The 6,652-nt window shown below is 40.3% G+C and overlaps 1 long non-coding RNA gene across 1 annotated transcript in view; it reads left to right on the top strand.

Moving 5' to 3' along the window:
• The window catches only part of LOC109388817 (uncharacterized), a 12,089-nt gene extending 10,637 nt beyond the window's left edge, over positions 1 to 1,452 (top strand). The window contains exons 2-3 of the long non-coding RNA XR_002125263.1: positions 908 to 994; positions 1,245 to 1,452. This is a non-coding gene — a long non-coding RNA (uncharacterized LOC109388817). The remainder of the gene's footprint in view (positions 1 to 907; positions 995 to 1,244) is intronic.
• The last annotated feature ends 5,200 nt before the right edge of the window (positions 1,453 to 6,652 follow it).

Genomic DNA, 6,652 nt, shown 5'->3' with positions numbered 1-6,652 from the left:
GGAGTTGGGGGAAGGGGAACAGACAAGTTGCTGTCGTTTTGTTCTTCAGTCTAGTTGTGGAGGACGTTGCTTCACTGGCCCAAGTTGGCACCATCATTGGGCTCTTCCCGGGCGAGGCAGATCAGTCGCTGGCTTCTGGACGGCTGCTCACGGTGGCTGCTGGCCACTCACAGTGGCTGCTGGCCACTCACGGTAGCTTATGGCAGCCCACTGCAGCAGGGGCTGCAGCCCACGCCGTTGCCGGCAACTCACAGCAGCCCAGCTCCAGGTTGAGCTGTTGTTCAGCATCTTAGCTGTAAAGGGCAGCATCACCAGCCCTCATATGTGGAATCCAAACCGGGGCCCTCTGGCGTCCCAATCCAGCTCTTAACCAACACGCCACTTGGCCAGCCCCAAAAAAATAATTTATGATTTCCTAAAAGTGGCCCTTTGGGTGGTCCCAAGTATTCTGTCCTCTGCCATTCCTGTGCCCAGTGGCCATCTTCTTTTGTTTACAATCCTGACAGAGGGGATAGGATTATCTTAGGGTATGATGAAATTTGCAAGACCTAATTCACTTTTGAAAATAAGGTCTATGTTTGGCAGTTTCTCTGGGCTGGGGCTGGGGGAGAGGGAAACTGCAGGGAGGTGGAGGGTAATGGGTAGTGTCTCAAAATCAAATAACAATCATAACATAACGTGTTGGGTATTGTGATCCCATAAAGGTTGGGGATGATCACAGCCCGAAGGCAATGGTCCTGTGACACTAAGGACAACCCTGCTAGCAAACCAGTTCCAGGGACCCTGCCCCTTCTGTGCTGGGCCCCACCATACTACAGTCCTCTCAAAAGGTCTCTCTCTTGAGTTGAAGGTTTGTTTAAAATGCAAAATCTAACTTAAAAATTTGTTTTCAATGTTCTCATCGCAGTGCTATTTTGAGAATAACAAGGGAAACTTTGATACCTGCAGGAACGCCTTATTTTACAGATGAAGAAACAGGCCCGCTTTGCTCAAGGTCAGGAACACATTGTTGACAGACTAACCTAAATCCTTTTATATCTTTTTACATTGTCGTACCAACACTGTTGTTGGCTTCTTGTTAGGGGTTGAATTATGTCCTGTCAAAGTTCCGATGTTGAAGTCCTAACCCCCAGTACCACAAAATGTGACTTTACTTGGAAATAGGGTCATTGCACATATAATTAGTTAAGTTACTGAAGTAGAGTGGGTCTCTAATCCAGTATGACTTGTGTCTTTATTAAAAGGGGAAATGTGGATAATGTCACGCACACAGGGAGAGCGGCATATGGAGATGAAGATGGAGATCAAGATGATGCTTCTACAAGCCAAGGAATACCAAAAGTTGCCAGCCACCCACCAGAAGCTGGGAGAGAGGCATGAAACAGATTATCCCTCACAGCCTCCGGAAGGAACCAACCCTGTGGACACCTTGATCTCGAACTTCTAGCCTCCAGAACTGTAAGACAATAAATTTCTATTGTTTAAACCACCCAGTATTTAGCACTTTGTATTATAGCCCTAGGAAACTAGCACACTCCCCTTTGTATGACCTTAAAAAGTCACAGAATCTTGGGAAATTAATGATCTCCTTAGTGTTTGGAGTCTCTATGGTCATTCTGGCGTCCTCCTTCCTCATTGTGAAAGATGGTAATACTCAGGTAGAGCTAAAGTTTTCCAATCATATGTCAGTGTTGTGGATTATTAAAGCCATGAATATCCATGAATATGCAGGTTAAGGTAAAATATGAAAATGTGTGATTAAAAAACTTGGTAAATAGAGCATACCATCAGATTATATCTATGCATATGATATCTGTATATTCAGGGGAACCTTACACAAATTATATCACACACAGTGATTGTATTTATGCTTATGTACAAAGAAAAAGATTAGGAATATAATGAGCATTTATGAACTACTTTATCCAACAACAGAGTGCATACTCCACTCAAGCTCACATGGAACTTTCACCAAGGTACACCACATGTGGGGCCATAAAATACACCTTAACAAATTTAAAAGAATAAAAACCACACAGTGTCTGTTCTCAGATGACAGTGGAATTAAACCTGATATATTAATACCACGAACATAGCTGGAAAATCTGAAAATACTTAGAAATGAAACAAAACACTTATAAATAACACATGAGTTAGAAAGAAATCTCAAGAAAAATTAAGAAATATTTTGAACTAAATTAAAATAAGAACACAACTTATCAAAATATGTGGATGCAGTGACAGCAATGCTTAGAGAAATTTATAGCCATAAATGCATGTATTAGAAAAGAAGGAAGATCTAAATCAACTAACCTTCCACCTTAGGAAACTAGAAAAAGAAGAGCAAATTCAATCAAAAGTAAGTAGAAGAAAAGAAATAAAAATTAGAGCAGAAATTAATGAAATCTAAAACAGGAGATCAATAGGAAAAATCAACAAAACTTAAAGCTGGTTCTTGGAAAAGATAAGTCAAATTGGTCTAACTGTAGCCAGGCTAACTAAGTAAAAAAGAGAGAGGACACATATTACTAATATCAGAAATTAAAAAGGGGTATCACTCCAAATTCCATGGACTTTAAAAGGATAAAAAGTAATACTATGAATAACTCTATGCCCACAAATGTGATAACCTAGGTGAAACAAACCAATTCCTTGAAAGGCACAACCAGCCAAAACTTCTGCTCTGTGAAAGACTATCAAGAGCATGAGAAGATAAGCTATAGACTGGGAGGAAATATTTGCAAAAAAACACATGTGATAAAGGAATGTGATCCAAAAACATACAAAGAACATGCAAAACTCAACAATAAAAAAATAACTCAATTAAAAAATAGGCCAAAGACCTTCACAGATACCTCACCAAGGAACATATACAGGTGGCAAATAAGCACATGAAAAGATGCTTCATATCATATGTCATCAGGGAAATCCAAATTAAAACAACAAGGAGATACCACTACCTACTGGAATGGCCAAAATCCAGAACACTGGCAATACCAAATGCTGACGGGGATGTGGAGCAACAGCAATCTCATTCATTGCTGGTGGGAAGGCAAAGTGGTATAATGACTTTGGAAGACAGTTGGGCAGTTTCTTACAGAACTGAACATACTCTTACTATATGATCCAGCAATAGCGCTTTGTGGTATTTACCCAAAGGAGTTGAAAACTTATGTCCACACCAAAATTTGTACATGGATGTTTACTCCTAATTGCCAAAACCTTGGAAGCAACCAAGATGTCCTTCAGGAGGTAAATGGATAAATTCAAGCTAAAGAAAATAGCTTGAGTATCATCAGAGGTCCCCAAGCTTTCAGGAGCTTCCATTCTTACCTACCATGCTACCAAAATGCGCATCACATATACGCCAACACATCCAATAACTTTAAGTAAGTTTTAAATACTTTGGAATTTTCATTGCTTGTCTTCTTTTTCAGTCTGTGGTTTTGCTGAGGCTTTTAAGAAATTTAAGAGTTACTGTACCACTGACTACGTGCCCAGGTCAACATCACTCATGATAAAGACAAAGGTGGGGCCGGACGAGTGGCACAGTGGTTAAGAGCTAGCTTGGGACGCCAGAGGGCCCCGGTTCGGATCCCATATATGAGGGCCAGTGACACTGCCCTCTACAGCTAAGATGCTGAACAACAGCTCAACCTGGAACTGGGCTGCCTTGAGTTGCCGGCATGGCGTAGGTTGCAGCCCCTGCTGCAGTGGGTTGCCATGGGCTACTGTGTGTAGCCAGCAGCCAGCGTGAGCGGCCAACAGCCACAGTGAGCGGCCAACAGCCACAGTGAGCGGCCGTCCAGAAGCCAGCGACTGATCTGCCTCACCTGGGAAGAGCGCAATGATGGTGCCAACTTGGGCCGGTGAAGCAACATCCTCCACAACTAGACTGAAGAACAAAAAGGACAGCAACTTGTCTGTTCCCCTTCCCCCAAATCCCCCGCGCTGTTCCCATCCCCCAAGTTCCCAATAAAAATCTTTAAAAAAAAAAAAAAAGACAAAGGTGACTGGCAAATTCTTGAGGGGGTTCTTTCTGGTCCTGTATTAGTGGTTAATGTAGACTTGGGAGCCAGGCTACCATCTGGATTTGAATCCCAGATCCACTGCCTGATAGATTTGTGAATTTGAGCAAGATATTTAATCCTTCTGGACTTAGGTTTCCTTCAACAAAATGAAAAGTTTACCTCCATTGAAAATGAGTATAATAAAACTGACCTTATAGGGTAGTTGTAAGAATTAAATGAGTTAATATATGTAAAACACCTAGAATTGGGACTGACATATAATAAGTTCTATGTAAGTGTTAGCTATCATTTTATTTTTTCATGTGTCACTGTACATCTGATCCCTCCCATATTTTGCACAGGAGGGAAAGCACAGGCATGCAAAAACAAAACCAAACAAAACCATTTTACTTTAAAGAGAGGGAAAAATCACGATAGATATGACTTGACGATGCGTGGAGAACGGCAACTGGAACAGCAGCTCTGTTCTGTGCTGGAATTTTCTTCCGACTCTGCCTACATCAAGCCCAGTTGAGAATTGTCACTCAATGCTAAAAAGTAAAAATATATGAACTTGCCCAAATTGTTATTTGGATGTATATTTTGGTCTGATTTATTTGGCACTTGTAAATCATATTTGTTTTGTGAGTTTTAAAAAAATTGAGATGTGTGAATGTGCCCATATTTTAAGCCCCTCTTGGAAATAAATATCCACCTCTTGATTATCTTGGATTGTTTATGTATGCCCTTGTGTGTGGAACCAACACTGTGTAAATAAGTTAAACAAATATGGCCCATGCCCTCAGAAATGCACAAACATGAAGAGAAACAGAGATATATACACTTCCTATAATCCATACTTTGGCAAATGCACAAGCCAGGAACACATTGATCAAATATTTACAAGACACATAAGCATGACAGTTCATTCTTTTCATGTTAGGGCTTACTGACATGGCAGTTGAAAAGTGAATAGAGCCATAAAAATCAGTAACTTTTGTAAGCAAATTTATTGGCCACTCTGATAGATTGATCATATGTTAAATCTCTTGAGAAAACACTGATATAAGTACATGTGTGTATACTTATAACTATTATTTAATTATTTTTTAAAAGAAAAGAGGGGCTGGCGTTCACATGCCTTGTAGTTACTGATTATTGGTCTGACATCAGGCAATGTTCCGTCACCATTTCCACATGCCCTGTGCCTTTGGGTACAGGAAAATTTGCAGGATCACTCTCCAGCCATTCTTTTTTAGTTTTCCCTCACTCTCTGTATCCCTGGGCGACCCTTAGTTATTCCTCACTCTCATTTACCAGGATTTAGCTCTGACATGGCCCCCTGATTCTTATTTTGGGGGGCAGGAACGGGAGAATAGATCTGTTCTGTGGCATATGCAATAAGGTGCAATACTGAAATATTTGAGCCTGACATTTCTCAATATTTGCTCTAGCAGAGATAGGGAGCTGGAGGTGATCTTTTGTTCCAGGTGACTGAAAACCATTTTGTCAACAGAGGGCAATGAATCTACCCCACCTCAGGTCTGGAGGACAAAAGGTTTGCAGGGCAGTTAAGTCCTGCCTTCCTTTGCTCATTCACTTAGCAAATTGACTCCTCCTTTGAGTTTCAGCTTAAGGATCAACAAAGTCCCCTGTCTTCCCCTGGACTCATGCTGCACCTCCTACAGACTTTCACAGGGGCAATCATTGGTTTACCAGCCTGTGTCTTATCTGTCTATCCTGGGTGTCTACCACAGTGCTAGTCACATCAAGGGCACTCAATAAATGTCAATAGAACAAAAGCCAACCAGAGCAGGTTGGCTCTGCCTTCCTTTTGGCCCTTAATCATCGTAGGCCAGAAAACTAAATGGCTAATTAACCAGAGGGGAGAGGGGGCCACTTTGGTCACAAAAGTTAATGATTTTTATTGTTTTATTGATTTCTTAAGTATTATCAACTTGGTACAGGATGTTTTAGGGGCTATGAGGTAGTGTAGCCTGGTGGGTCAAAATGCAGATGCTGGAGTAGGCTGCCTTGGCCTGAGTTTTGACTGCCATTTGGTGGCTGTGTGATCTTGGGCAAGTTTCTTAACCTTTCTGTGCCTGAGTTTCCTCATTTGTAAGACAGAGTTTATATTATAATAATACCTACTTCATGTTGTTTTTGTGAGAATTCGATGAGTTAACATTTGTATTTAGAACTTGCAGAAGTGCCAAAAATATAGATACTTGATCAATATCTGTTGATGAGTAAAATTATTATTAATTATCAGTTCATTATTAAGATGATATTTAGACACTCTTTTTCTTCTTTCATTTGCTTAATTTTATATTCCGGTTATGCTAGGTATTGAAAAATATTACTCTCTGGGTTGTTGCTAATTTTAATAAATTCCCATTCTGGTAAAATATCAATGCAACTAGAAGAGTTAATACAAGTAAAGAACTTTGAATAGTACCTGACACAAATGCTCAGTAAATATTAGCTAGTATTACAATATATTACTATTCGTTTGTTCAGCAACAAATATTTTTTGAGCATTTACTATATGCTAGGCTCCAGGGATAGATCATGGAACAAAACAGACAAAAATGCTCTCCTCATGGAATCAACATTCTAATGAGGCAAATAGACAATAAAAT

The sequence above is a fragment of the Hipposideros armiger genome, unplaced genomic scaffold (assembly GCF_001890085.2).
Source record: "Hipposideros armiger isolate ML-2016 unplaced genomic scaffold, ASM189008v1 scaffold_9, whole genome shotgun sequence".
NCBI classification, from domain to species: Eukaryota; Metazoa; Chordata; class Mammalia; order Chiroptera; family Hipposideridae; genus Hipposideros; species Hipposideros armiger.
This window is presented reverse-complemented; position numbering and strand designations above follow the sequence as displayed.